This window comes from Micropterus salmoides, unplaced genomic scaffold (genome assembly GCF_014851395.1).
Source record: "Micropterus salmoides isolate LMB-PRFRI ecotype aquatic unplaced genomic scaffold, ASM1485139v1 Ms_hic_scaffold_9, whole genome shotgun sequence".
Lineage (NCBI taxonomy): Eukaryota > Metazoa > Chordata > Actinopteri > Centrarchiformes > Centrarchidae > Micropterus > Micropterus salmoides.
The window spans coordinates 13,996,033-14,009,808 of record NW_024044681.1 but is presented as its reverse complement, the minus strand read 5'-3'; the positions used below and the strand labels follow the sequence as shown (position 1 = coordinate 14,009,808).

General features: G+C 39.3%; 1 protein-coding gene across 1 annotated transcript in view; it reads left to right on the top strand.

Annotated features, from left to right (window-relative positions):
- ppm1e (protein phosphatase, Mg2+/Mn2+ dependent, 1E) overlaps positions 1–13,776 on the top strand; it is a 45,397-nt gene that overhangs the window by 7,608 nt on the left and 24,013 nt on the right. The gene's annotated exons all lie outside the window — the stretch shown is intronic.

Below are 13,776 nucleotides of genomic sequence, written 5' to 3'. Positions count from 1 at the left end.
TTTGTAAACCCGCGTATATATCAGAAGAAGAAATCTGTCCAGTAGTTCCTGTTGAAACGGTTCTAAAATAAAATAAAGGTTATCATCTACAAAACTTTTAACACTTAACTCTAGAAGTTTTTTCTGAGCTTTGCTGTTATAAGCTGCTCCAACAACAAACTGAGACTTTGGGGAAAATGGAAAGAAATCGTTATGATTTAATCGCACTATGAGTGGCTTGCCGACCAACAGAGGACACTAAAGGCCGATCGATCTGCCAACACAACGTCGATGTTGAGATGCCACCCCGCATATCTCCTGCTAGCTTGGTGCTGCTACGTTTCCTGGTGAAAACATTTGAGGTATTTTTTTTGAATTATGCAATTCTTCTAATTACAAAGCAAAGGAATTGTGATCATTTAAATCATGAGCAAATAATTCCTGCTGGGTTTAATTAGCTTCTCCACACAGCACTCTCACAACCACACTGTGGACCTCAGACACCTCAGACAGAAGCAGTACGTTATTTTTTTTCCCAAAGCCTGTGTCAACTAGTTTCAGAATAGTGCTTTGAGAACTAAGCTCCACATTCACACAGACATCTGTTCAACTGTTGAACTGTCGATTAACCCAAACCCAACTTCCACTGTCAGTGTAAATGTCTTCAGTTTCCCCCTAAGAGGCCCAGGATACAATTAGAAGTAGACCTTGTGGGTTTTTATTGTTTGAGGCTGAATTTCTTCATGCCACAAGACTTCAAAAAAAAAAAACTTCACATTTATATGAGTGTTGTGATTGCAAAGCCAGCAGAACTTTTGCATTACTATTACAAGTACAGATGAATGGCTGCAACTGTGAGTCAATGTCACGAATGGTGTAAGGTACACCACTAAACGTTTGACTGCTACTAGCACTATGGAGCAGTGTTTTTAATAAGTTTTGTTTGTATCACACATAAGGATGCAGGCAGCTCGATTCACATCCCGCCACTGGCGATAGTTTGTGGCGGTAATGTACCAACAAAGACAGTGACAGAGAAGACTGTTAGCTACCAATCAAGGATGTAAACAATGCACAATTTGAAATATAAAAATCAGCTTCTGCATGTGTTTTTATGAAGAAGGAAAAGCATTCAGCATGTTTTTTAGACCTCAAGGATAAAAAAATGTTTTGGTGAATAAAGGCCAATTTATACTTTTGCGTCAAATCTACGCCGCACCTCCCCAAAAATATAACTACCCGTTGCAGCGGCGCTGGACTCAAGAACCGTGATTGGTCGGCTTGGTAGCATCGCATTCCTCCTACGCATTTCCGGCTTGTTCTTGTTCTGCCTCAACCAAGTTCTCTCGTTTCTGTGTTTTAGTAATTTCACTAAAAGTAACTGCTTTTCAACATCGATCGGCTCCAATGACAACATGACCTGCTCAGTTTCAGTTGCCATTGTTTGTAGTAGCCTACTCAACACAGTGGAACATAGAAACCCCACCGCCAACTAGTGTTATGTAAGTGTAATTGCAGAGCTGACACCAATGCTCAAATATCAAAGCTCACGGCAGCATGTGGGCATAGACGCAGAAGTATAAATTGGCCTTAACAGTAAATGTAAACATAACTTTTGTTTTTTTACGGGCACCTTTTAAAAGCCGGTGTCCTGGTGGTGAAGAGGTTTTTCAGTATCAGCCCTAGACTAATCCCATTCTTTGTTCTGCAAAGTTTAAATTAAATATACTATAAATTTGATGCACAATTTTGTTCATCCAGAATAAAGAAACTTCACGGTAGTCTGACGTCACTGACTGTTTGCACTGACTGCTGATGAAGTGATGATGACTTGAAGAGGGGGAGTTAAATGACCCTCGACACACACAAACACTGAGAGCTGATGGATAGTAATTGAGGGGAGAGCCTTTCTAGACCTCATTAAACAGAAACGTCTCCCGCTGCTGTAAAGAACTAGGGGGTAGATCCGGCTTCCTCCAGCTTCTTCCGGCACACATGTCACACTCAAGCATGTGCACACACTCAAACACAATTAGAAGAGTAGGTGGTGTTAGAGGAGTGGCGGGTGACAGATTTGTTAAAGGATAAACCATAGACAGTAACTGCGACGTCGCCAGTGACCATGTTGTTAGAGCTGCTGTGGATAAGCACACATTACAGGTAGTTTTGTTCTTGTCCCCCATTTTTTCCCTTATCAGTAACAATAGATATTTTTGATACCAATAATAATAAAAATGGCTTATGGATGTTTTACCCATGAAAAAACACATGAAACTATATAAAATGAAAAAGACAGCATAGCCGCAATTGAACCGAAATGTAATTAATCCTACCTTTACATTAATTTTATGATGACTTTAGAGTTGAAAAATGTTGTTGTTTAATTATTTAGTTAACCAAAAGAAAATTTATTTGGAAGTAATTTGATAATCAATTAATTTGTAAAGAAAAAACATCAAAAGTAAGTTTACACTGTGTCTCATGCTCCTGCTAGCTTAGCTGTCAAGGAATCACTCTAGGAAGACTAAAAGGAGCATTTCTGATGTATCTCCATTTTGAACTTTTTTTTTTAGTTTTGATAAAAATAATTTGATAGTAATTAATTTAATGAATTTTAAAATCACCTTGACACAAAACATCAGATTTTTAGTTGGACTTTAAGCAACCATCTATCTGTGTAGTACACCCTGCCTCCACCCTGTTACACTGCGTTTTATTTTATTTCTTTTATTTTAACATTCAGGGACTGTTGAACCATTATTAGTCCTCTAGTTTAAGGTCGTGCTTGCTTTGTTTGGAACAAGCAAACCCCTCAAGGGCTTTATTAATGAGGACTTCCCTCAGGCCATTCTGCAGAAGTAGGATGCTGCACAGGAGAGAGGAAACACTGCCAATACAGGAGCTTGTAGCAGCATTAATGTCCACCTGCCCACACACTCTTATCACTCCTACACTCCAGGGGCTGTTTTCACACGTAGCGGCTGCATCTAAAAATCTGTGACCATTTCATCTGTAGTACCAGAGAGCAATCTGTACAGAATAAAGACAGTTTAATTAAGGAGCAATATATTTTGAGCCATAAAATAGCATTAAATCTGGTGACAAACGAAAACGTTCTGTACAAAGAGGAAGCTGATTAAATAATAATGAATAAAAATGAATAAAAAAAGGATAAGATATGTAATTTTCTGTGGGAGATAGTGTGGCTTTGATATTGTGTGTGTTTTGTATGGTTTTAAATCCTCGCCATGTACTTGTGCCCCAAATACTTAGTTTTTAGCACACTTTCTGTAGTTGTTATTTTTGGTCTCAAATAATGAAGGTTATGTCGAGGCAGGAAGCTTTTTTTTTTTAAGAGGCAACTCTGAGTTTGCTTGAATTTGGAGTGTAATGAAAGAATACACATCCTGTCCCACATTTGGTTTTATGAGTAGAATAGCAGGCTGGGGACTCTCTTATGAGCAGTCTCTTGTAATTTGGAGCTGGCTTACATGCCTTAGTTACAGAGGAACATGTTTTATCACTCACTTCCCCCTGGAATATTAATCGTGTTTGATGTCCCACTTGTGCATCACTTTGTCATTATTTATGATTCTGTTGTGATAACAAATGGTCCTAATAAAGATCACAGTTATTACAAATCATCTTATTTGAGGACCGTTCAAAGTGTAGGGAGGGTGACTTTTAGGAAGAGGAACAACCTCAAATTTTGAATGAAGCCCACATTACACATCCAGGGTCTGCAAGGGTCACTATGACATAAACATCTGCTCTACTGAAACAGACCCATAAGAAAACCTACCTACCAAATGCATAAATACATTTTTAAGAAAGAGAGAACGAGCCTGAATTACCTGAAGATGATAGAACTTTATTTATCCCAAGAGAAACTGAAAATGCAGATATAGATAGTGCAAAAATATTACAGAAAACCATAATCAGCACTGTGATGGCCCTATCACTGAAGAAGGAGCACCAATACAATAAAAATGTACTAAGAACCAATGTGAAATAATGTAAAAACGAATTAATAGAAACTTTACTGAGCCAGATAGGCAGCGGATAGGCTTTCATCATACATGAAAGAGATTCCTCTGCAGTGTCAGTGAACACAACACCAATAACTGCTGTATCCAGAGTTTCAAGGGATATTTAGGGCTGACAAACAGCACCGTACGGCTATGTACTGACACTCCTCCACAAACACACACCCTGGAGAGCCTCTCGTAGTAGAGCTGCTTGGAGAGCAGAGCAGAACACAGGTACCCACACAGTTACTCACTCAACGAGACATAAATGTGCTTCTAGTGACCGTCAAGAGTCCCATCAGACTCAGCAGAGGAGCGGAGAGACCGACAGACAGCTAACAGCTCTACGTTGCTCCGCACCTCCTACAGTCGTTGCTCCTGTGTTGCATTTTTAAATAATACGTAGTTACCATTTAAGTGCTAGAAAAGCGCTACATTAGATTGATTGTGCGTGGATGATGGTCCTGGTTGATTGCTGAGCTTTAACAATTCTTGCTCAAATCAGAAGGTGTCAACAATTGGCAATGTTTGCATGGTTTGGAAGCGGCGTGGGATTCTCATTCTTTTCGCCTGCACAGAGATGGCCGGGAATCTGAGGGTGTGAAAGTAATTAAAAGTATCTTTCTGGGACATTTTATGTCTTTACTAGCGAGTGGACACGACTGAGGGAATGACGTCCAACAAAGGTCTCCGACATTGTGGTTAATAGGCGCACCGAGCTTTTCATTTAATAAAAGAGGTCCACTAGCCTTCACCCAGCAGAATGAAGCTATATTCATGGAGCAGACTCTTGAGCATATCTGACAATATGTTCTCCTTTCTGCTTTAATTAGAACATCAAGGGTCACGGCTAGACCAGGCCCAGCTTCAATAGAGAGGTACTGCAATGCCATTGAGGAATGTACTGTGTATTACCACAGCAATGATCCAGAATAAAGCTGCAGTCCAGAACTCAAAATGGATTTCATCCGCAGTGAGCAAACAGACGATTTTGTCACTTTACAGCAGACAAATCAGACCATCCAGTGAAGTCCCACATGTACTGTCTCAGAATGAAGTGACCTCCTTTTGGCGCTGAACTAGTTTCAGAGATACAGACAATGGATACAGCTCACATCACATTCAGTGTATATAAAAACAACATCAAAGACGCAACAAAGACGCAGCTGCCACTCTTGTGATAGCCGCCTTTCCCCATGAAACAGCTTTGCTGTGAGAAGGCAGGGTTTTAAATGAAAGTAAACATACGCTCCAGCACAGAAAGTGTGTTTGGATGGGATGTTTGAAAGTCCTAGTTTTTTTACGCTACCGTGTGTCTGTCCACCGGCTTTTCACTGTTTAATCAGAGCAATATGAAGCCAGGAGATTTGGTCCCCCTGGAGACAGACGTCCTCCGAGGCTTCTGGGAAGTAAGTGAATGGCTTTCTAGAACACCTCTGAAAGTTGAAGCTGTTTGAGGCTGTGTCAGCCTCCCGTAAAGGGGTTTTTCTGTGACTTTGAGGCATCCTGTCTTAGAAAAAAACGCTGGCCTAGTAAGGCCTACAAAAGAAAGTCATTGCTGGAAGCACTGTGAGAGTGGCCTGTGCATATCTTCAACATGTTTCGGTTGTTTTAAATCCATCCATCCTTCTCCAGTTTTTTCTCAGTCTAGTCATCCATAAAACGTCGTCTCCTGTTTTGCCTCCTAGCTCTGGCTTGGGCTATCCAAGCCTTTGAAATTAGTTGCAGCAGTAATCCCTTAATCAGAGTGTCTCGCTGGGATTACCACAGAGGGCAGCCTCAGTTACTGCCCTCCACCACCACTGGCAATTGTTGAGCCTGCAGTATTTGATTTACACAGCATCCTCCAACTAGTGCAGCCATGAAGCAGTTACGGTAAACAATATGTAATAATGTGACCTTGCTCTCTGTAATATCAGTATAATGAATTTGTTTTGTGCTATGAAGCAATCAGTATAGAACTAGTTTCATCCATAAAGAAAATTAAATGTGTTAATGAGTAACTGTAACTGTAATGAAGGACAATATATGCAACTGTCTCTATTTGTACCACATTAGCTTTTACAACAGTTCATAGTAATTAATCAATAACTAATGTAGCTAATAGCTTATATTCAACTATTCCCTCATCAAGTGATCTCAATCTTTGACTGAACTGTCGGCAGTTGAGTTGCAGTGTGGGTAATGTAGGCAGGCACTGCGTTTCGACAAGGAGGAAGAATGTGTTGGGGGAAAAAAAGAGAGGATATCTCTTGTTCTTTTGCATCGATTTTGATCTGGTCTTAAGTCTGTCAATGTTATAGGTGTGCAACGTTAAATCGGTAGAATACTCTTTATTTTTCAGTCTGTCGGCCTATTTGTTTGCCATTTTCTGTCTCTTTTTGCTCAGAAGGGATGATTTAGATATAGAGTCGTTAGTGTCTAACATCTTCACTTCCATGAGTTCATCAATGGCCAAAAATGAAGTGATGTTTTTTAGCCAAGCTAGCAGCTAGCGACTGTGAGGATGGAAATGTTGGTCTGTCCAACACTTTAGGCCAGACTTATATATAACAAATGGATGGATTGCTGGATGGAAGCATCGCTGTTCTTAAGCACAACCTCACAGAGCAGCTAGCAGGACTGGAGAGTCTTGGCCTGTACTCGAAGCTGCCAGCTGTACCTGTATGTCGTAGTGATTCAGAAAAGAAGAGAAGAGACCAACAGGAGAAACAGGCAGACAGGAAGGCAGAGGGATTACTGTGGGAACGGACAGAACACAGGTTACTAAACACAGATCAAAATAAGACGGAACAGATCAGAATAACAAACTAATCCAGAACACAAGCAGACATATCACAAATAATACAAATAAACTACAACCAACAGGGAAAACAGACTGAACTAGGATTGAACAGACACAGAGCAGACAAAGCCAAAATAATGCAAACACAGAACTAGGAGTAAATACAAAGACATTAACAGAGTAGTATGTCTGTAGAATGTAGTAGGCGGGTCTTGTTAATTACCACAATAATATAATAGTAAACATTTCTGGGCTGTCAAGTTTGCTCAAATCAGTTACACTGGTCATTCAGCTCTGAAAGAACTGGACTGTATGGATGTACGGTAAGGTGTTACATCATTTGCCATACCCTCCTATAAATGTCCCAGCATACACTGGGAAGAGGACTGAGACACACTTGCAGTCATGAGCATTTTACAGTCTCCTGTTCACCACAGCTGTGGGAGGAAAGCAGAGAACCCAAAAGGGAAGCCATGCAAATATAGAGAGAACATGCAAAGTCCACAGAGACAGGACAGTGGCTTAAAACTAGAGCCCTCTTGTTTATGTGCTACAAGCCGCTATGCTGCTTCTGTTAGAAGAAAATAAAGCCTCATGATGCCATCAGGGTTGTTTTAGCTCCGGTTTAGAAACTTCAGATTTTTTTCGGAGTACAGAGACATCACTTAATGTCTAGCCTCTGTTTGTAACTTCTGTAACTCAATCTTAATCTCAAAAACATTTCTTTCATCACCCTTTCTGAATAGTCCAAATTATTATTATCAACAGAAATTGAAACCTGTGTGATTTTAAAGCGGAATAATGTTAAATAAATATGGTCTCTGCTTTTGGCATTATTAAAAATCTAAATAATTTTATTTATACAGCTGAATGGAAAGAATCTGGATATATTTTGGTAACATTTAAAAAAAAAAGAAGAATAGAAGTGTGTATTTCACAATATAATGTATTGTATGATTTATAGCACAATAGAAATAATGTTGCACAAAGTTTTGCAGTTATATTTATTGCTTTTCTTAGAAAGTGTTGAGTAGAACAGTGAAGTTGCAGGTTGACACTACCAGACAGCAGCAGCAGCATAGACTTTTTCATTCAGTCTAGTTTTACAGGATGACTATCTGTGGTTGGTTCGTGGTTTGTAACTCTATAAAACTGGATTGTAAAGAATGGAGAATAACTAGTCTTTCCAGCAGTAGCTCACACTGATGTCTCTAAAAGAGGCACCTTAATTAATTCAGCTCTGGAGAGGCCCCATTTTTGGAAGTGCAATGACCTTCACAAGTGTGCAGTGTCCTCCTTTCCCTCCTACAGCATTATGGATAGACACTTTTACAGAAGCTTTTCCAGTCTGCTGCTGCTCCAAAGTGCCGTTCTTCCTTGCTCGCACAAGGTGCCCATAATTTTAATGATGAGTCATATGTTTGTGGCAGATGAACTGAATGCAAAGCAGTTCAGCTCACATTATAGTCCAGAATTCGTGTCCCTTTCTGACCTTGAAACATGTATTTGAAAGCTGCTGAATAGGGGAGAGAGGGGCACGTGGAGCCTGTGGGTAACATGACCCTAAAAAAGCCATACATAGTATAATTAATTTATCTGAATCTAAATGAGCACCTGGAGAAAAAGGATAACACACCAAGGTCAAACAGTGTGATTATACTGTTGGACTTCATCATGTTAAAGACTATGATTATCTAACTGGAATTAGACATATTTTTAGGTGTTATTGTATACTATACTTATTATAATATAATTCGGCTGTATAAGGAACAATAATGAGTTCATAAATGACAGTAAACCTAAATTGCAGTGTTAACCATATCAGCCCACCTTTTATCAAAATAATGGCTGTGTAGTTAAAAGTGCCAGTGTATCTTGGGCTCAGTTGTGCCAACACCAACCTTGATATTTTTCTTTTAAAAGCATTTGAGGTGATAAATTAACGACATGAAAGATTAGAAGACTGCTTGATAAATTACATAATTGTTGACGACTCATTTTCTGTCAGTTGACTAATCAATAGTTAATACTTTCAGCACTGCCTGTGATACGAATGTGCTCATCTGATTTCCATTACATGTGGACAGTCTTAAGATAACATTTTGACTTAAGGGTGGCACAAGAATAAAGTGTTACCAAAATGGAAACGGTTCATCCTCTGGGGTGTGTTAGTGTACATTTAATAGCAGTTTGTGTCTCAGAGTTTTATATTATTTGTGTTCAACTGGATATTTCACCAAAGAAAATGTCACAAAGTACAATGTAATTAACCAAAGTGTTAGACTAAAGGTCACATCATAATTCTCTTGGCTGTCATCAAGTCTTCTAAGCAGAAAGCTTTTAACACAAAAACTGAAAATGAAACAAACACTTCACATATGAAAAGCAGACTCAAACAATAATCTATTATCAAATAATTAAAATGGGACTAAATTAAAATAAAGTGTCAACTAGGATTTCTCTGAAGTTTGTTTGGTGATCTGGTGCAGCTGAGCTTGAAAGCCAGATTGAAACATCTATTAAATTCCTATAAAATACAGTAAATATAACATAAGAAATGAGCCGTTTAACTTTTTCTATTATTTTAATTACAAACGAAGGATTTTAAGTCCAAGTTTGTCAAGTGTCATGGGGTCGGGTTTACATTTACTTAGGAGACGTTTCACAGCTGTTTTCTGAGCCATGGGTGCCATGCCAGTATGCAGGGAGCGGTTCACAATCACCAGCATTTCATCCTCTAAGCTCTAAGCAATTTAATACTTAACAGATGGTGAGGAAAGGATCAAGTCAGCATGTTGAGTCTTGAAGTTTCTTTTTGCACCAAATATTTCCCTTCTGACATCCTTGAAGGAAATCTTGTGTGCTGGGCTATGTCATAGAATGTCAAGGTACGATAAATGATAAATGAGTCAATTACAGAGAAAATGTTTTGAATCGCAGTTGTTTTTCCCAACATGGTTGCCGCAGAGTGGATGAACAGACTGAGGGCAGCATAGTAGATGTATTCAGTGCTTGAACAAATAAATATTTAAGGGCTGCCGATATTATGTTTCTTTTTATTTTTAAAAATACCAAGAAAAGATCAAAACAAACAATGAATTGATCCTTCTAACATGTTTTTCTTGTGATGAAATAATCTTTTTACTGTAGCGGACCCAATATGCAGCTGAAATTAGTACCCAACAAAAACACAAATTACGCCTGTTTAGTAATGTTTACTACAAAGTACAAATCCCAGTAATTTTTCCCATAGACAATGTTATGCGTTAAAAAAGTTACTGGACAGAAGTTAACCACGATTCCTGAAGTGCATTTTGGCAAGAAACATCCAATCACCAAGCTTTTTGGTTACGTGATGGCGAGAAAATAGTTAAGAATACAATGTTGCACAATAAACACAATCTACTCAGTTGTAAATTCTGGGACAGGTTTGGGTGAATGCAGTTACTATAGCACTGTTTTTGACCCCCAGGGTCTAGATGCCTACTTAGGGCGGAGATTTAACGTGGTATCAATCTTCTCATTTACTGTAACTCTCTGCAAGGAAAAAACCCCAAATAAATGTCAAACTATTCTTTTAAAAAGGGACAAAATGTAGAAAAATTTAATGCACATTGGATGAGAAGAAGTAGATTTTTAGAGTTGAGTATTCGCAGACAAACAGCTAATTTGACTATACTTATACATATTATAGCACTTATCCTGCTCAAGGTGTGGCAAATCTAACGTTTCATTGCTCACACAGACAACAATGTTGTTTATTTGAAATTGGTTCAATTAAAAGAGCTTCCAGAGATAGTTCAAGTCAGGACATGACGTGGCTCTGCTATAGGCTCTCACCAATCCACCAATGATCCAGCTGGTGGATTACATAATACTGCCTTAAGGCTTTGTGCAGAGCAGCACTAGGCCTGCTCAAAACCCTCAGAAGGAATTACATGCAAGTTGCCCAGTCTATCTGTGGAGTCTGGAGGCTTAGCTGGAAACTGAGCTACAGCAGACCACAACCATTTCAAACACATCACACATGCAACGCTTTACGCCTCGGTTTCCTTGCAGTGCGTCACCTTTAAGTCTGCAGTTACTGTCACGTGTTGTTGAAGTTGTAGACCCACTGCCTACACAATGGTCTCAGATGTATTGTAGGTTTTTACAGGAGTTTAGTGGCTGTGGAGGGTTAGTTTTCTAATTTTATGACAGATTAGACACGCTTCTCTGCAGCCAACATTGTGCACTTCATCGTAAGTAGAACATGGCTCTGCAAATGCATACAGCAGCACTCTGTGACGTCTCCAGTCACAGTAGCTCCATCATTTCCACGCTGTTTGAAGTGCACTGTGTTACATCAGCAGCGCTCCAGAGGTGTACTTTGGTTATAAGGTAGAACTGCTGAGAGGGAGAAACACCACACACTTTTTGTTGACATCTGCTGTTGTCTTCAGCCGAGCTGTGCAGATTGTACTGTTTACTGTAGATGGGCTTGTCTTGGTCAACACATCTGTACAGTTACTCAAGTACAGTGTTTATATAAAAAAGTAATTTTTTTAGCATCAACAGCTACGTCTCTACTGAGTCTACAGTAGATACTCAAAAATAACCCATCTGGGGATGTGTTGTTATTATAGAATAAGTCTCTTGATAATCTGTATTTTTGTCATTCTCGACAACAAAGAACAAAACCAACAATGAATTGATGCCACTAACAAGTACTGTCTGTGTAGCCAAAGACTGATTCCTCTGTGCCATGACGCTCCATTGTTGTTCGAAAACACATCAATGAGCCACTTTGTTGCACCGGGTGACATGTTCCTTCATTACCATGAACACACACACTGTACTTTATTCTGAGTCGATCCCACATACACCGTCCTGCTGCTGCCGGATGCATAAAACTCTGCGTACGCGCAAACCCAGAAATGTCCATGGTGCCTCTCACTAGATTTATAAAACCGTTGCAAGCCTGATTTCCACTCCCACAGTTCACCATAAACGGATGTAGACACTCGCTTAATCAACCTCCATATCAATCCGTCCATCTGCTCCACTGCACTTTATGCAAGTCTGTCCTGAAAAAACGACAGCACAGAAATTACTTGTTTATGTTCAAGTGACAAATCCCTGTAGTGACAGCAGAAATTATCACTCTGTTCCATTAGAAGCAAAGGAGGAAACCGGGTAATTATAGAGCAGCAAAGTCCACAGAGGAAAGCGATATGGGTGCATTGGGCCAACAAAACCGTCAGTGCTGGTTTCTTTTAACAATGACCTTGCTCTTTCCCTAACCTAAACAAAAAATCATTTATAGATCTGGCTTCTTCTCTGTAAATTCTTACTAGAGCACCAAATGTACCATAATCTGAAAATCGTCCCCAGCAAATGCAGCATTTACAGGAAATTATGTAGCATCTTGTGAAATGAAAAAATTAAATTTTTCTGTCCTGGGATTTGTTCACAATAATAAAAATACAGAATAACGCCAGCCATATCATTCAAACGGTAACAAAACATTACTGTAAAATGAAAGTGCTCAACATTAAGATATAGATGTCCGGATGGAAAAGCAAAATGCAGATATATCAGAAGAACAATGTGGATATTTTAAAGCATGAAAAAGCCTGGACATGGATTAAGAACAAAGGGTTTTATCCCTTTTACTTGAAAAATATGCAATAAAGACTCTTTTTTTTTATTTCCAGCATCAGTGGATTCCTGCCACTCACTATTAGAAAGCCCGGAGACAGACTAAAGCGCCACATGGTGCGTGTGAACTGGGGAGACAAATTAATTCATCAAAGTCATTTGAAAGCCATCTTAAGGGAGAAGCAGCAGTCAAATAAATGCTGTGATTTAGGGGTTACTGGCGCTCTTGTGTAATCCTGTTATGCCCTCTTGAGAACACTGTGTTCACATAACAGTAGTTATTAGAAAATCTCTAATTCCAATTTTTCTTTTGACCACATTTTGGAAAATTTGATTTAGATAGACAGAGGATTTCCTCTCTGTTCCTAGAAAAAAGGCTCTTCCTGGTTCAATAAGAGGAAAGCCTGGTAGAAGGGACCAGTGCCCAAAACAGAACATATCAATAGAGCCAGTGGATCTACACTCTCACCTCCACTTGGCGCAGAAAAGGTTCAATATTTAGAATAAATTAGGAGGGAGCTTGTTCTGTGGGTTTGGCAGCAAAGACAACTGACACCATCGACTGTCATTCACTTGCTTCTGTGTTGCTATGGAAACAACCTTGTTGCTCCACTCCGGGGCTAATTCTGTAGAAAACGATGGTAAAAACACACACACACACACACACAAAGAAACATGGCTGCATGCATGAGTCATCTGCTAACACATACACTCAGAGCTCTCCAGTTTTATCACGGCAAGGAGCCTGTCAAAGCTCCCTCCACGACTGTAGCTAAACACAGCTGCAGCAGAGACCGCACGACAGAACAAAAGCAACACCAAACTGTGGAAAAGACCATGAAAGAAGGCAGCGATCACCTCTGACTCAAGCATACCGCTGTAATCAATGCCCACATGTTATCAACAGTCAAGGCTGTAACCAGGGAAAAATTGTAACTGTGCAAGCATGGGGGTTATGTTGTGAGAAATAGAGGGAAAATCTTACAAGTAGTCGACTAAAGTAATTTTTTTTAAGCAAGTAACCAACTATTTTGTATTACATTTTCTTCTATCTCACTTTTATATCATTGTAAACTGAATATCTCTTTTTTTTGGTTTTGGGCTGTTGTTGACAAAACAGGACATTTGAAGACATCACCTTGGACTCTGGGAATGTGGGACATTTCTAATTAACGATTAAAGAAGACAATTATCAGATTGATTGATAATGACAATAAAGGTTAGTTGCAGCCCTAGTTACAAGCTTCTATCTGTTCTCTAATTCACATTTTATTTGTCTGATTCTCTGCGCCTTCTCTCTGTCTAAACTGACTCCCTGAAGGTCTGAAGGTGAAATAATAAAAT